A 17,224-nucleotide genomic window follows, 5' to 3' on the forward strand; every position below is an offset into this window, starting at 1 on the left:
TGGCCATGTGTTCAATATTAATCAATCAATCAACGTATTAAACAAGATATCTTTCAGCAGAAACATGGGTAAAACAAGGTTATAATATAGGTTGGTTGACAAAAATGTTGTGACTAGAGGCTTGCAGGAACCTAACCCTAGCTTCCCCCTAGGAGCAGCGGTTCAGTATTTATTAATTCAGCGTTCGCAGTGACTTTATAGACTGTAACTACCGTGGATGGTCAGAATCAGCTGTCTCTGTTCCTGCCCTCCTAATTTAAGTCTGGAGGACTCTGCCTTCAAGCCCTCCCGGATGAAACATGGGGCTTATTTATTATTTTTTCTTATTTTCTATTACATTTTTTTCTTTTTTTCCTCTTTTTTTCTTATTATTTCTTGGCTTTGTTTCCTCTGGAGAATTCTACTTGACAAATCACAAATATTATGTAATGCTGAATTGAGTTTTTGAAAACCTAGTTGAAGTCATCTACAAGGATTTTTGTTCCACACATTGAACCAGTGTTTAACCAGATGGAGAGCTCGGCCTTTCCTCAGGCTTCTCTCCTTAGTATTTTCACAGGATATAGTAAATGTGAGAATGTGTGTGTGTGTGTGTGTGTGTGTGTGTGTGTGTTTAATTTACTAGGAATTCATAATGTGGAAAACTGCATATCTCCACAGAACTTAAAGAATGGTTTATTGGGCATGGAATTATACAATATTATAAATTTAGAGAAAATCATTAGCAATAAAATGTTAAAAGATGAGGATCATATTTAGTGAACTGATTTCATGCAACAAATCATGTCATAGCCTCCAATGCAGAAGCCTTTGAATGAGCTAAAAAAATTACAGATTTCTGTAGACCCATTTATAGCCTTAATCCTTATTTTCTTAATCTTTTTTCTCTGGAGAGTTTTCCTGAATAAGAAAGTTTGGTAGGCATTAAGTAATAATGATTGCAAAACATTGGTAAAAAATAAAACAGTGTTTTTCAAAAACAACATGAATTTTTGAAAGTTAATTATGGAATCTGATTCATTCTCTATCCCTTAAGCCCACCTTATACGCTCTCCTGCCTCAGATTTGCTCATTGATCAGCTGAGTGACTCATTCACCTCTTCCTACTTCCTGGAGGTTTAGCATCAATGTTAAAAATATCAAGAAAAAATCGCACAGCAGGTTCGAGTGAGTTGCCTCATTTTTGAGTCGTGCTTCCCTTTCTGAGCTTCAGAGGGGCTGCACTGAGCACCCATCTGCCCTGGCAGATCTCGCAGGGGTTAGTGAGACAGATCTCTCTTCTGGAGTCTGAAGCACACCTAGCAGCCCTCACTGTGCCCGCCTGACTTTGAAGCCCCTGCCCTGTCTCATCCCTTACTGACTCTCACATTGCTCCCTGTTCTTCAGACCAAGATTTTAATCAAGGTTTCTCACCAGCCTCTTCAGTCATCATGGTGACCCAGTCCCCAGACAGTGGGCAGCTTTCTTAAGACTTCTTGTATGCTGTGAAATGATTACAAAGAGATGGCTTATGAGAGCAATCAGAAGAGAGTTCAGGTGATGGCAGAGTCCTTAGTGAGCAAATGAATTGTCTACAAGTGAGCCTGGAAATTGTTTATTTAGTTGGAGATTAGAAGGAGATGTTTCCTGGAACACATAAACAATGAGCAGATTCCTTGAAGAGATCTCCTTACAGGACAATGTGTATCACCCACCAAATTAGTTTAGTTGATGGTCCTTAATTTTCACTAAGGGAAAAAAAAAACCTGGTGGACAAAGGTGACAGGTTGGGCCTTAGGAATGGGAGAGGTTATTCAGCTAAAGGATAGTGACCCCTGTTGACCACTGAGCAGCTTCATTTGCTTTTGTACTTTCAGCATCTCGTTTTCTCCCACGCTCCCTCTTAACCCTTCACTCCCACCCCTACTCTGTGCTCTTAGCACCTGTTAAGCAACGGACTGACTTGATGATGTATTTGGGTGAGGGATCCTGGAGCTCCTAAATCCCAGGCTCGACTAGCCACCTTGCTTGATGAGGCCTGTAGGGGGGGTGCACGCGCACAGAGGGTGGTGTAGTGACTGTTGATGGTTTTGCTGTTACATCTTGCCCTCCCCCATTCAGGGTGGGACTGGGAAGTCTTCCTCCACCAGACCATGTGGAGAACTCCTTGAACAGAAAGAAGAACCAACCTTCTCTCTGAGAGGTGCGGCAGGGCGGGCGGGATCGAGACTTTTCCTCAGAGTGACTCCAGTCGCCCGGGCATGCTTCACCTGCTACATGGGTTTGGGTGTTAGAGGAGGGGTGTTTTGGAGTCCCACAGGACATCAAAAACCTCTGGAAAACAGTGCCCTTCCAAGTGTAGAGTGCAGGCTCATCCCTTGCCATTTGTTCAGGAATTCAGCCAGTCCTTGGGGTTGAAACTGTTCATAAAATCCCTGACATGATGACATTGTGGGAACACTGGCCAAACTCCCAGCGGAAGAGACTCCAAACTGTAAAGGGATGTGCTGTAACTGCATTTCAGTGGTCAGATCCCGCCTTTTACTTGCCTCTCCCTAAGTCACTGCAGTGATGGGTCACCAATATCAGGAAGTAAAGGATGTAACAGTTCAACAACATCAAGAAATAAAGGATGTCACAGGCCATGGGATTTCTATTTGGAGATCAGTGGTGGAAGTGGAGACTGTGGTGGGGTGGGATGTGGACGAGGCAAAGGCAGGTAGAGCATCTTGCAAATTTCTAGTTGCACCCGGAACAAAGAAGGTGGTGGCTGAGGGTCACAGGGGCAATTCATTTGTGAAGACGTGAAAAATGACATTTTTGAAAGCAGGTAGAAATATTAGTGAAAGAGGGAATAATAGGACGTGGCCAAGGAGTAGGCCAGAAAGAGTAGAATCAAGAATGGGTAGAAGGAAGTGGAAGGAAAAGTCACTGAGCCAGTGGCGGACATCCCAAAAGGTACTCGGTCTACCTGTGAGAGCCACCCTTTCTCGAAGGCTGACTGGGTGCCAGGTGCCTGGCACCTTCTAACCTATACTTTCTAGTTACTTCGTGTTTTAAGATGAAAAACCTGGAGCTCAGAGTGGGTTACTCAGCTGATGTGTGGGGGAGACGGGTGTCAGTCAGTGTGACTTGCCGACTCCGCTCAGCAGGAGTCTTGCTACTCAAAGTGTGGTCCTCAGAACAGCAGCATGTGAAACCCTGTTAGAAATGTAGTCTAGGGATGGCCATAGCTTTGGGCTGAACCTGACCTGCATTTGGACACCATCCCCATGTTGTGCGTCTACAAGTGAAAATTTGAGAACCCTAGTCTGAAGCTTGGCCCCCTGCTGTCCCTGAGAATGGAATGCTAGCTTGGCTCCCTGCAGAGCTGGGGGAGGGGGGAGGGCTGGGGGGAAGGGTGGAACAGCAGTCATCGGAATATGATAGGTTGTATTAAGAGAATACTGCTAAAATGTTAGGATGCCTGAGAATTCACAGGTTAAGGCTAGACTGGGTAACGGCTTCAGATAAGTCGATGTAATTGTGCTTTCTGGAGAGAATGCCCAAGTGACCTTGATTGACTCTGGTTGTTCTAATATTCTTAGCTGCCCAGTCTCCCAGGAGTGTCATGGCAGAGCTGGCTGATTTATTATCAGAAGACTTGCTGGGAATACTATATATAAAATAGAAAACAAGAAGAACCTACTTGTAGCACAGGGAGCTCTACTCAGTACTCTATAATGGCCTATATGGGGAAAGAATCTTAAAAACAGAGAGGAGATATATATATGTAGAACTGACTCACTTTACTTACACCTGAAACTAATACAATTGTATAAATCAACTATACTCCAATAAAAATTAAAAAAAAAAAAAAAGGAATTGCAATGCCTCACACATGGCCTGTTTTTCCACAGCCCGATGCCCCAGGAACACGTGGTTCCTTCACTCTCTTCTTTGTCTGACTTGTCCTTGAAACCTCCTTCTGCAAAGACTCCCTTGCCTACCCCGGCCCCCATGTCCTTGGCCCACCACCCTTTGTATGCTCCCAGCCACCATCTGCAAGGCTGGGGCTGGTTCGTGTCTCTGAAGGACTCATCATGGTGCCTGGCACATAGTAAGTGGTCAGTAAGCACTAGTGTCTGAGATTAGCCTTATGGGTAGGTGTCATGGTTGAGAGCAGAACCTGTGGTGGAGAGAGAGTCACTCCATATAAAGCGGGCAAACATAGCCAATGATCCCAGCCAGCACCATATTGAAGTGATGACTGAGAATTTTCTGTGCTGGGAAGGGAAGGGCCAGAGGGCAAGATGGAGGCGGAGGAATGGTCTTGAATGGCTCTGCGGCTATGAGGGTAGTTATAAGGTGGGGGGGAAGGAAGCCATCATTTTGAGGAAACTTGCTCATCCAAATCATTCTAGTTGTAAGAAAGTTTTGTATTTGTTATCGCTGGTTTTACAAGTTAGAAAAAGTATATGAAAGGGCAGTTTTATTTTTAGGTTATGGATATGTCTGTGCTATGCTGAGGCCTTTGTGATCAATGTACTATATATACCAGCTCCCATTTTAATGTACATTTTATAGAACCTAAAGTCCATTTTTACTGTTTGTATAGTTATTTTTTGATATTTTATTTTATTAATGTGTAGTTATTTTCAGAGTTATTGAATCTTTGCTTCTATCCTTAATTCTATCTGTAATTTATTTCAAGTCAGTTTCTTGACCAGGTATGTAATCACCTACTGTATCATTCTTCCTGTGGGAAAATAGGGTCAAGTTTCTTAATAATTTAGTTTTTTAAAAATTTCCTAAACATCTATTACCTGGAAAACTCTACAAACATTGCATTTTGAGGGATGCACTCATGAGCTAGAAATTATTTGTTCTTCAGGGAGTTGATAGCCTGAAAGTGGCTCAGTCATGTCTGACTCTTTGCAACCCCATGGACTATCCAGTCCAGGAATTCTCCAGGCCAGAATACTGGAGTGGGTAGTAGCCTTCGCCTTCTCCAGGGGAATCTTCCTAACCCAGGGATTGAACCCAGACCTCCTGCATTGCAGGCGGATTCTTTACCAGCTGAGCCACAGGGAAGCCCAAGAATACTGGAGTGGGAAGCCTATCCCTTTTCCAGAGGATCTTCCTGACCCAGGAATCAAACCAAGGTCTCCTGCATTGCAGGCAGATTCTTTACCAACTGAGCTGTCAGGGAATAGCCTAGGAAGGGCAACATCACAGTTAGAAATAATTGTAAACTCACCAATGTAAGTCATATTGTAAGAGGGGAAACACTGTGCTCACCGAGGGTGAACAACTCACTTTTGGCTGGAATGGGAGTAGAGGCTAAAAGCTTTCAGACAAAGGCAATGGTTCAGTTTGACCTTGAGGTTCTGTTTGATAGGCAGAAATAAGGCAAAAGGCATTCTAGGTGGACAAAATATTCTCAAATGAGTTGTTTGGATTTCCATAAGCACATTGTCATGCCAGATGGTTCCATCTCTAGATAACAGTTTTTGTTGTTTAGTCTCTAAGTTGTGTCTACTCTTGCGACTCCATGGACTGTAGCCCACTAGGCTCCTCGGTCCATGGGATTTCCCAGGCAAGAATACTGGAGTGGGTTGACATTTCCTTCTCCAAGGGATCTTCCCAAACTGGGGATTGAACCCATGTCTCCTGCATTAGGGCAGATTCTTCACCACTGAGCCACCAGGAAAGCCTGGATAATGGTTAAGTATCTACAAAAAGGAGGAACTACTATTTCTTGAATGCTTGCTAGTATTTAGGTACATGTGTTTTATCTCAGTCCTCATGAAAACCTGATGAAGTAGGGAAGGATGACAGCCTTGATGTACTCCTTTCCCAATTTTGAACCATGTCCGGTTCTAACTGTTGCTTCTTGACCTGCATACAAGTTTCTCAGGAGGCAGGTAAGGTGGTCTGGTATTCCCATGTCTTTAAGAATTTTCCACAGTTTGTTGTGATCCACACAGTCAAATTGGAACATAGTCAGAGGCTTTAGTGTAGTCAGTGAAGCAGAAGTAGCTGTTTTTCAGGAATTCTCTTTCTTCATGATCCAGCAAATGTTGGCAATTTGATCTCTGGTTCCTCTGCCTTTTATAAACCTAGCTTGTACATCTGGAAGTTCTCGGTTTACATACTTTTGAAGCCTAGCTTGAAGGATTTTTGAGCATGACCTTTCTAGCATGTGAAATGAGCCTAACTGTATAGTAACTTAAACATTCTTTGGCATTGCCCTTCTTTGGGATGAAAACTGATCTTTTCCAGTCCTGTGGCCACTGCTGCATTTTCCAAATTTGCTGACATATTGAGTGCAGCACTTTCACAGCATCATCTTTTAGGATTTTAAATATCTCAGTTGGAATTCCATCACGTCCGCTAGCTTTGCTCATATTAATAACAGTGGTTCCTAAAGCCCATTTGACTGCATACTCCAGGGTGTCCGACTCTAGGTAAGTGACCACATCATCATTGTTATTCGGGTCATTAAGGCCTCTTTTGTATGGTGCTGTGTATTCTTGTCATCTCTTCTTGATCTCTTCTGTTTCTGTTAGGTTCTTGCTGATTCTGTCCTTTATTGTGCCCATCCTCACTTGAAATCTTCCCTTGATACCCAGTTTTCTTAAAGAGATCTGTAGTCTCCCATTCTGTTGTTTTCCATTACTTCTTTGCATTATTTAAGAAGGCCTTCCTGTCTCCCCCTTGCTATTCTCTGGAACTCTGCATTCAGTTGGGTATATCTTTCCCTTTCCTCCCTTTCCTTTCTCTTCTCTTCTTTTTTCAGCTATTTGTAAGGCCTCCTCAGACTATCACTTTGCCCTTTTCATTTCTTTTTCTTTGGGATGGTTTTGGTCACTGCCTCCTCAACAGTGCTATGAACCTCCATACATAGTTCTTTAGGCACTCTGTCTATCAGATCTAATCCTTGAATCTATTTGTCACTTTCCCTGTATAATCATTAAGGATTTGATTTAGATCATACCTGAATGGTCTAGTGGTTTTCCCTACTTTCTTCAATTTGATTCTGAATTTTGTAATAAGGAGCTCATGATCTGAGCCGCAGTCAGCTCTTGGTCTTGTTTTTGCTAATTGTATAGAGCTTCTCCACCTTCAGCTGCAAAGAATATAATCAATCTGATTTTGGTATTAACCATCTGGTTATATCCATGTGTAGAGTTGTCTCTTGGGTTGTGGGAAAAAGGTGTTTGCTACAACCAGTGTATTCTCTTGACAAAACTGTTAAGCATTTACCCTGCTTCATTTTGTACTCCAGGACCATCAGTTCAGTTCAATTCAGTCACTCAGTTGTGTCCAACTCTTTGCGACCCCATGAATCGCAACACACCAGGCCTCCCTGTCCATCAACCAACTCCCAGAGTTCAGCCAAACTCATGTGCATCAAGTCGGTGATGCCATCCAGCTATCTCATCCTCTGTCGTCCCCTTCTCCTCCTGTCCCCAATCCCTCCCAGCATCAGGGTCTTTTCCAATGAATCAACTCTTTGCATGAGGTGGCCAAAGTACTGGAATTTCAGCTTCAGCATCAGTCCTTCCAATGAACACCCAGGACTGATCTCCTTTAGGATGGACTGGTTGGATCTTGCAGTCCAAGAGACTCTCAAGAGTCTTCTCCAACACCACAGTTCAAAAGCATCAATTCTTCGGCACTCAGCTTTCTTCACAGTCCAACCCTCACATCCATACGTGACCACAGGAAAAACCATAGCCTTGACTAGACGGACCTTTGTTGGCAAAGTAATGTCTCTGCTTTTTAATATGTTGTCTAGGATGGTCATAATTTTCCTTCCAAGGAGTAAGCATCTTTTAATTTCATGGCTGCAGTCACCATCTGCAGTGATTTTGGAGCCCAGAAAAATAAAGTCTGACACTGTTTCCACTGTTTCCCCATCTATTTCCCATGAAGTGATGGGACCAGACTCCAGGACCATACTTCCCTGTTATTCTAGCGTTCTACTTTTGCATTCCCTATGATGAAAAGAACATCTTTTCTTGATATTAGTTCTAGAAGGTGTTGTAGGTCTCCATAGAACTGGTCAACTTCAGCTTTGGCATCATTGGATGGGGCATAGACTTGGATTATTGTGGTATTGAATCGTTTGCCTTGGAAATGAACCAAGATCATTCTGTTGTTTATGAGAGTGCACCCAAGTACTACATTTCAGACTGTTTTGTTGACTATGAGGGCTACTAGATTTCTTTTAGTAGTAGATATAATGGTCATCTAAATTCAGTTCACCCATTCCTGTCCATTTTAATTTACAGATTCCTAATATGTCGATGTTGACTCTTGCCATCTCCTGTTTGACCACTTCCAATATACCTTGATTTATGGGCCTAACATTCCAGGTTCCTGTGCATATTTTTCTTTATGTTCCCCTTCATGGACCACAGCCTTGTTATGGCAAAGGTCTTGCATAACTCAATGAAGCTGTGAGCCATGCTGTGCCTGTCCACCCAAGATGGAGAGGTCATAGTGAAGAGTTCTGACAAAACGTGGTGCACTGGAGGAGGAAATGGCAACCCACTCTAGTATTCTTGCCTCGAGAACTCTGTGAATAATATGAAAAGGCAAAAAGATATGACACCAGAAGATGAGCTCCCAGGTCAGAAGGTGTCCAATATGCCGCTGAAAGAGTGAAGGGCAGCTGACTAATAGCTCCAGAAAGAATGGATCATCTGGGCCAAAGCAGAAATGATGCTTAGCTGTGGATGTGTCTGATGGTGAAAGTAAAGTCTGATGCTGTAAGGAACAGTATTATATAGGAGCCTGGAATGCTGTGGCAGGTCCCTTGCTCAATGTGTGGGAAACAAGTAGCACCCTGACATTCTGGGGACATGAAGATTTCCAATTCAGCATAAATTCAGAGGATTAATTTGATTTTATCAAGTATCTTATTCGCCCCTCATCCAATAATTAGAAAGGTACAGTGCTCAGTGAGAAATAATAGATGGAAAAATAAAGACTATTTCGATGTTGGATGATTTACAACTTAAAACGTGGAAATTTCAGTATTTTAGGATTTTTTCTCTTTTTAAGTTTATTTGGCTGCACTGGGCCTTAGTTGCAGCATGTGAAATCTGTTTCCTTGACCGGGGATTGAACTGGTGCCACAGAACCCCCAGGGAAGTCCCAGGAGTTTAGGATTTTAGCAGTTGATATCCCTGAGTGTCCAAGCGTACCTCACCTAAGCCATACAGAGTGTGATACCAATAAAAGCCCATTCAGCATTTTAAGCAGTAGGGGTGTGGCGAGGGAAAAAGGTGAGGGTAGAGACAGCCAGGTTTTGTTGAGAACCAAATGAAACTATGTGTTCAGAAATTCCATCTGCTGGCCTACTTTTAAAGAAAATCTTTTGAAAAAACTGAGAAATGCAAAAAGTAAAGTAAAACTCACCTATACTATCACCAGTTTAAAAGCATATGTATGGGGACTTCCCTGGTGGTCCAGTGGCTAAAGTGCTGTGTTCCCAATGCAGAGGGCCTGCATTCGGGGCTCTGGGTTCGATTCCTGGTTGGGGAAGTAAGATCCCACATGCTCCAGCTAAAACAAACGAAAAAAGATCCTGCATGCTGCAACTGCAACCTGGTGCAGCCAGATAAATAAATATTAAAAAAAATAATAAAAATAAAAGCATATGTATGTATGTGTAACATGTAAATGCACATACATACTTATTCCCTGTGTGTCCCATACATACATGTCTATGAAGTCGTTCTCCCTGAAGACCTACTCCACCCCCACCCTGGAGGTAATCGCTATCAGCAGTTTGAAATCTATCCTTCCCAATTAATGCCTTGTACTTCCTCCTTATCCATAGAGAAGATCCATATTAATTTCCACATACAATCCCCATTTTGTCTTTTTACAAAAACAGGACCATTCCTCTGTTTTTGCTTTTCTGCCATTTTCCCTTTTTAAATGTAAGGTAACTTCAGGCCCATTAATGATCTTATCTTTGACTTCTAAGAGAACATCTAGAAGTTCCTCCCACGAGGGCGCAAACACCATTGAATTCTCAGCAAATTGTAGGAAAGGCTGGGAAGGTGGTCTTCTGGTCAGTTTGAGGGCAACATTCTTCAGTATGTGAAGACTGGGAGTAAAAGAAAAGTATCTTGAGTGAAATACTACCATGACTCGACAGAAAAAGTTGTGCATCTGCTTTTAATTGCTTTCAGCGCTGCACAATTCTCCTTACTCTGTGAACTTGTAAGAACCCACCCACGGGGAAAGTCAGATCTGACACATTGAGAGAATTGTTTTGAGGATTACAAGTCTTTGTGTCCCAAATACAAAGTGCTTCCAAGATAATTTATAAAATGTTGAATTTAAGTATCTCAACAAAGAAAAAAAGAATCTAACCACACAAGACTAGACATCTTAAAAGTAATCATTATCCTGTGCACACACCAGAAGGTACTTAAAAATGATATAAACTGTAGTATAAATACCTATACTATCATCTTTTTTTTTTTTTTTTTTACACCTTGTGTTTGTCACACACATGCCCACTTTCTGTTGTGCTGAGAAAGAGGTGTTGAGTTGTGTGACAGTTTCTTTCCCACAGTGGAATGCCACAGCTGCTACCTTTAAGAACAGCTGCAGACCAGTAGCTGTGGAAACTATCATCTTTTGAACTGAAGCAAGTACATATGCTTGTTATCCTTTGTGCTGAATTAATTATGTAAGAGTGAAGTTCAAAATATGAGTGTAGTAACTGTATGATGAATGGCCTAAATTGCTTAAGTCGTTATCTCAAACCTCCACTTCATTTGTTTGTAGAGTTCTTCTGAAGAGCTTATCTATTACTTGGACCATGCAGAACACATACCTGTCCATATTGGGTCAAGGCTGGCCTGGTGAGCTCTGTTGCTGAGCGCGGCTGCACAGCCATAGTTCGGAGGTTGCTGGGGCCACTGGAGCTGTTCGCCTGGGCACCAAATGCTCTCACGTTTCTCTGCGTCTCAGGTTACTGCTCTGGCTCATTTTCTGGGATGACCACTGGGTCTGTGTGGCTTCGGATTTTTCCCTGCTTGTATATGTAGTTGGCTGAGTTAAGGCCCAAGTTGACTGTCGCTTTTCTATAGAAAAAGTCCCTCGTGTGACCCTCTGTTCAGAACTTGGGCTATTGTCTTGCCCTTCTGAGGTCCTGGTAGGTAGGAACCCAACTTCCTGACCTCAGCCTAAGAAGAGAAGGTGCTGTCATGCTAAGTTGTCATAACACATCTCTTAACCCAGTTTTTTCATCTCCTGTGTTCCTCTGAGATGAAAATCATGGGGTCAAGTGTCTTTGAAGACTTCTACTTGAGGTCATAACAAGATGCCATCTTATTTTAAAGAGAGAAAAGCTTTTCAAATATTTGAGTGGACAGGTTGGCATATGAACACTAATACTGAAAACGTAGTATAGAATCAATCTTCATTTTAGTTTCTCTCTTCCCAGCAAATACCTGCTTAATATAAATTGGTGCTTCAAACAATTCCCATTCATACAGGATATGAAGTGCATGATATGAGGATAGGACGTGTGTGGCTCCTGTCTCTCCTGACTGTGGCAGTGGTCAGTATCACACTTTAATTGCTGTAAACATCTGAAATCAAACAGATGTACCCCAGCTTGCAAAATCATTTTAATTGCTTTCTTAAAGTGTTTTTGTTCCATCCATAATTATATTTTAATGTCACATTTTGCTAAATACTCTTGATTATGTGGAGCTCTGATGAGTGTGTATATATAATAAGAAGAGAGACTTTAGATTCAGGAGGGTCAAAAAAATAAACTTGCTTAATTCTGAATTTCCAATTCTTTGATGATTTGATTGTAAACAGGATAATTTTTTAAATTGTATTTACAAAATGTGGTGCATGACTTGAGCTGCAGTTGCTATTCTCATGTCAGTTACTTTTATTTTATTCTGTATTTTTCCATCTTGATGTTCTCATTGTTGTATTCTTTTAATCTCTGTCCTTGGAGCTTTTTCACACCTTAGTGTGGCTCCCATCTCCCCCTCGCCCCTTTTTTAAGGTCAGTATTTATTGGAAACTTCGGGCCAGGTGCTATATGTTAAGTGTTTTCCAGACATTGCTTTAACTACTTAATTCTAAGAACTCTGTGATGAAGGTATTAGTATCCATGTTTTATAAATATGCAAACTCAAGTCCAGAACTGTTAGATAACTGCAAGGTTACCCTGCTGGTTAGTGATGAGAGTTGAATACAGGTCTTACTTCTAAAGCCTGCACTTGACTCACTGCCCTGTACATGCTTCTCTGAGCCAACTTTGGGTTTTCTTTAACGCAAGAGTGACAGTATTAGTCTGTCAGGGTTATCCGGTGTCCTGTGCGTGAGTGGCATGGCGCTACTTGAACGGCATGGGAGTGAGCTGCCCCTTTCTTGGTTATGGGTAGCAATATCTCCCGGTGGGTGCACTTCACCTGCCACCCAGCATGCTCCCCAGCTCTGGTCGTGTGCACCGAGGAAGTGCAGGTAATTTGGAAGGGCCTAATTATGCAGGAAGGTGGTGATAAGGAGAGGTATGCCCTTGAGAGCCTTACCCTTAATGCCGTTTATCATCTGAGAGATGGGACCATCCCTAAGGCCACGCAGGGCAGGTGGTTGGGTGTTAAGCTGTGTACCAAAGAGCCCGTCACGGAGCCTGGGCATTGTATTGTCTTCTGGGCACCTGGCCTTCATCTTCCAGGCAGTTGTATGCCAGCCCTCTGCTGGAACCACCGGCTGATCACACCTGGTTGCCTGGAAGCCTCCTCCCTTCCACCTGCAGTGTGGTTCTCAGGAGCCCTATTGGCGGTAGAGGACCAATGCTGTAAGTGTATATGTGTGTAATTTCCAATTTATTACAAACAAGTATTCATAAAATACAATCAAAATGGATTACTAGAAAAATTACTTTTTATAAAGGACATATAAAACATAAAAGCTGAAATATTTTATCAGAAGATTCAGCAGCAGTAAAATTACATTTCCAAAAAGATCAAGGCAATCCAAATTGCTCTAAGTTTCTAAGCAGTATTCTCAATGTTCATCCTTATCTCATTGCTGCTGGAGAAGAGTTTCCAGGCTAGTTCCAGCCTACAGAGGACACTTGGAAAAGCTGGCCCAGCGCTCACCCTGACGGAGGCTGGCAGCACGTGTGTGGGTGCAGGTCCTCCTGCCAAGGCCTGGAGGGGCGCCCACTGCCATCGGCTTGCGTGTGGAATGCTTGGGCATGGAGCAGTGCCAGTCCCTTCTGTTGTCCATCAGCGCTCTGCCCTTGAAGCTCGGTCTCTGCCTCAGTTCCCTGCCGGTTTCCCTGGGTCCCAGAACTCAGCCCGGAATCCTGACTGATGTGCTGTGACACAGAGAGGGCCCTGCCAGCCTTCTCCCTCCAGACTTCCATTCTTCTGTCTGGACGCATGGTCGTTGGCAGGATTCCGAGAAAATGTATCAGTTTCTTACTGCTGCTGTAACTAATGACTACTCATTGAGTAGTTTTAACAACAGAACTTTTTTCTCTCCCCTGGTGGCTCAGATGCTAAAGAATCTCCCTGCAATGTAGAAGACCTGGGTTCAATCCCTGAGTAGGGAAGATCCCCTGGAGAAGGAAATGGTAACCCACTCCAATATTCTTGGGCTTCCCTGGTGGCTCAAATGGTAAAGAATCCGTCTGCAATGCAGGAGACCTGGGTTGGGAAGATTCCCTGTAGAAGGGAATGGCAACCCACTCCAGCAGTCTTGCCTGGAGAATCCCATGGACAGAGGAGCCTGGCAGGCTATAGTGTGTGGGGTCGCCAAGTCAGACACATCTGAGTGACTAACACCTTCACTTTTACTTTCACTTTTATTCTTTCAGTGTTCTAGAAGCCAGAAGTCTGAAATGAGTCTTATGGAGTAAAATCTAGGCCTTGACAAAGCTGGTTTCTTCATGAAGCTGTAGGGGAGAGTTCAGTCTTACCTTTCCCAGCTTCTGTTGACTACCAGCATTCTTTAGCTTGTGGCCACATTAATCTCTGCTTTCACATCACATGGCCTTTTTCCGTGGTCACATCTGCCTGTTACGAAAACATTTGTATTTACAATTATGGCCCCTTCTGGTATCCAAAATAATCTCCCCGTCTCTAGATCCTTAACTCAGTCACAATTGCAAAGACCCTTTTGCCCAAGTTTTGGGGAAGAGGAGCTGGACCTCTTTGGAGGACAGTATTCCGCCTACCATCTCCAGATTTGGGAATTCTGGTCATTATCATCTGACCCACTATAGGTGTTGCTTCTGCCGTGTGCACTCTTCACACACACACACACACACACACACACACACACACACGACCGTCTGCCAGGTGGAATCATTTGTTGGGTCTGAGGTTGTCAGAGGCTGGGGGCACTGGTCTGGCAGCTAATAGTTATTGAGTAATTTGCATTTTAGACACTCTGCTAAAGACTTTGTAGATTAGCCATTTAATCCTCAAAGTCACCCAAGGGGTACTGTGGCTTCCAACTTGGAGATGAAGAAACGGCACGTTCAGGAGATTAGACAGTTGCCCAGGGCCCCCTGGCAGGTAGGTGTCCAGCCGCATGCAGTCCCAGGCAGTCCGGCCCCATGCTGTAGTCTCACCTCCATGCCAGGCTGCCATTGGACAGAGGCAGCCCCTGAGAGGTGAACTTCAAGCACGTCTCCTACCCCCAGGCACCAGTCACAGGCCAGAGCTAGTGCCCGAGGCTGGTTCAGCTCCCTTCCTTTCCCATCTGGCCTGTGGGATGCACCTCCCCCAGAAGCCAAGAAGAACACTTCCACCCTCTCCCAGAAGAGCTCCTGAACCAAAGTGAGTGACTGTGAGAAGAGCCCCTACTCTTCCAGGCAGCCTTTGGACAGGAATAAGTTGGCCATCGGCCAGTGCTGGTCCTGTCATGATGTGTCGTTAAGCATTCCTGGCTAGAAGTCAGACAGGAGAGGGCACCGGAGGACGTTCTCCCATCCTGTGCTCCTGGGAACCTGCCTTGGCTTCTGGCAGCCCTGGGACCCTCTGGGGCCTTCTGCTTCCATTTAGGAGGTGGTGCTGGCAACACTCACTGGTACCGCAGCAACTGGGGTTTTGGGAAAGGCTGTTAGGCTGTGAGTCATCCTCCCTGACAGCACATTCTGAGTTCTGGTGGTGCAGTGTACAGCCGACTTAGGAAAACTTAGAAATCGAGAACCCTGCCTGGTAGCCAGAGGCAGAAGCCAGATGTGGCAGAGAGCCAAGCTCCCTCCGATGGCTTCCCAGGTCAGCCTGTCCTGAATCCCCAGTCAGTGGAACCATAAAATGCACGCAAAGGGATGTGTCACGAGAATTAGGGCGTAAACTGCAGGCCGACCTTAGAAAGTGCTCAGTGAGGGCTTCTTTGTGAGAGGTACACGCCCCGGGGCTGTCCACACTGGGCCTGCAGCATCAGGAATCCACAGGTGAATCTTGCCTTCTCCCAGACTAGGAGTTTATGAAATCCCATGGAATCTAAGTACTGTCATATCAGTGTGGATAGACTATTGATGAGAATACAAGTTATTTGTGTATCTTCTACGTTATGTAAGTAAGAACTGAAGTGGCTTATTATTTTTTAATTTATTTTTTGAATCAAAGGATAATTGCTTTGCAGATTTTTGTTGTTTTCTGTCAAACCTCAACACGAATTAATTTTGCTGACTTCTTCATTCATTTTTGGCTGCCCTGGATCTCTGTTGCCTCTTGCTTCCCGCAGGCGTTCTCTAGCTGCCGCAAGCAGGGGCTGCTCTCTAGCTGGGGTGTGCCGGCTGCTCACTGCGAGGGCTCCTCTCGTGGAGCGCAGGCTCTAGGTGTGCAGGCTTAGCTGCCCTTCAGCATGTGGACTCTTCCTGCAACAGGGGTCGAACCCCTGTCCACTGCATTGGCAGGTGGACTCCCAACCACTGGGCCACCAGGGAAGTCCGGAAATAGTTTATTTTTAAGTAGAGTTTATTTTTAGAGCAGTTTAGATTCATAGCGAAACTAAATAGAAAGTACAGAGGGTTTCCATATACCACCCCGCCCCCCCACATCCCCACACATGCACAGCCACCCTCCATCAGCCTCCTCTGCCAGAGTGGTGTTTTTGTTGAACATTGAGGAACCTGTACTGATACATCATTGTCACCCAAAGTCCACAGTTGACATGAAGGTTCAATCTTGGTGGAGTACATTCGATGGATTTAGACAAGCTATCATGCCATATATTCACCATTATAATATCACGTGTTGCCCTAAAAATCCTCCTCTCTCCCTACTCATTCTCCTTCACTAACCCCTGATAACCACTGATCTTCTTACTGTCTCCATTGTTTTATCTTTTCCATAGTCCTATAGTTGGGAATATATAGTATGGAGTCTTTTCAGATTGGCTTCCTTCACATACTGATATGGGAGAAGGCAATGGCACCCCAACTCCAGTACTCTTGCCTGGAAAATCCCATGGACAGAGGAGCCTGGTAGGCTGCAGTCCATGGGGTCGCTAAGAGTCAGACATGACTGAGCGACTTCACTTTCACTTTTCACTTTCATGCACTGGAGAAGGAAATGGCAACCCACTCCAGTGTTCTTGCCTGGAGAATCCCAGGGACGGGGGAGCCTGGTGGGCTGCCGTCTATGGGGTCACACGGAGTCGGACACGACTGAAGCGCCTTAGCAGCAGCAGCAGCAGCACATACTGATATGCATTTAATGTTCTTCCTTGTATGTTCATGGCTTGAGAGTTCATGTCTCTTTTTTTTAAACCACTGAATAACTTTTCATTGTTTAGATATACCACAGTTTATTCACGCCTTTACCTACTGAAGGACACCTCGGTTGCCTTCAAGTTTTGGCAGTTATGAGCAAAGCTGTTCTAAAGGTTCAGGTGCATACTTTTCTGTAAATGTACAACTCCTTTGTTGTTATTTAGTCGCTAAGTCGTGTTTGACTCTTTGTCACCAGGCTCCTCAGTCCATGGAATTTCCCAGGCGAGAATACTGGAGCGGGCTGCTATTTCCTTCTTCAGGGGATCTTCCTGACCCAGGCACCAAACCTGCACTGGCAGGGGCGGGGGGTCTTTACCACTGAACTGCCAGGGAAACCCCTTTCAACTCCTTTGCTGCTGCTGCTGCTGCTGCTGAGTCACTTCAGTCGTGTCTGACTCTGTGCGACCCCATAGACGGCAGCCCACCAGGCTCCTCCGTCCCTGGGATTCTCCAGGCAAGAACACTGGAGTG

The 17,224-nt window shown here is 44.3% G+C and overlaps 1 protein-coding gene and 1 non-coding gene across 7 annotated transcripts in view; one reads left to right on the top strand and one right to left on the bottom strand.

The window, feature by feature from the left end:
- PDE8B (phosphodiesterase 8B) overlaps positions 1-17,224 on the top strand; it is a 255,295-nt gene that overhangs the window by 110,237 nt on the left and 127,834 nt on the right. The window lies entirely within an intron of this gene.
- Positions 10,482-10,615, bottom strand: LOC112448612 (small nucleolar RNA SNORA41). The gene has a single exon (XR_003036995.1). It is a non-coding gene; the product is annotated as a small nucleolar RNA SNORA41 (small nucleolar RNA).

Source organism: Bos taurus, chromosome 10 (assembly GCF_002263795.3).
Source record: "Bos taurus isolate L1 Dominette 01449 registration number 42190680 breed Hereford chromosome 10, ARS-UCD2.0, whole genome shotgun sequence".
Taxonomy (NCBI): domain Eukaryota; kingdom Metazoa; phylum Chordata; class Mammalia; order Artiodactyla; family Bovidae; genus Bos; species Bos taurus.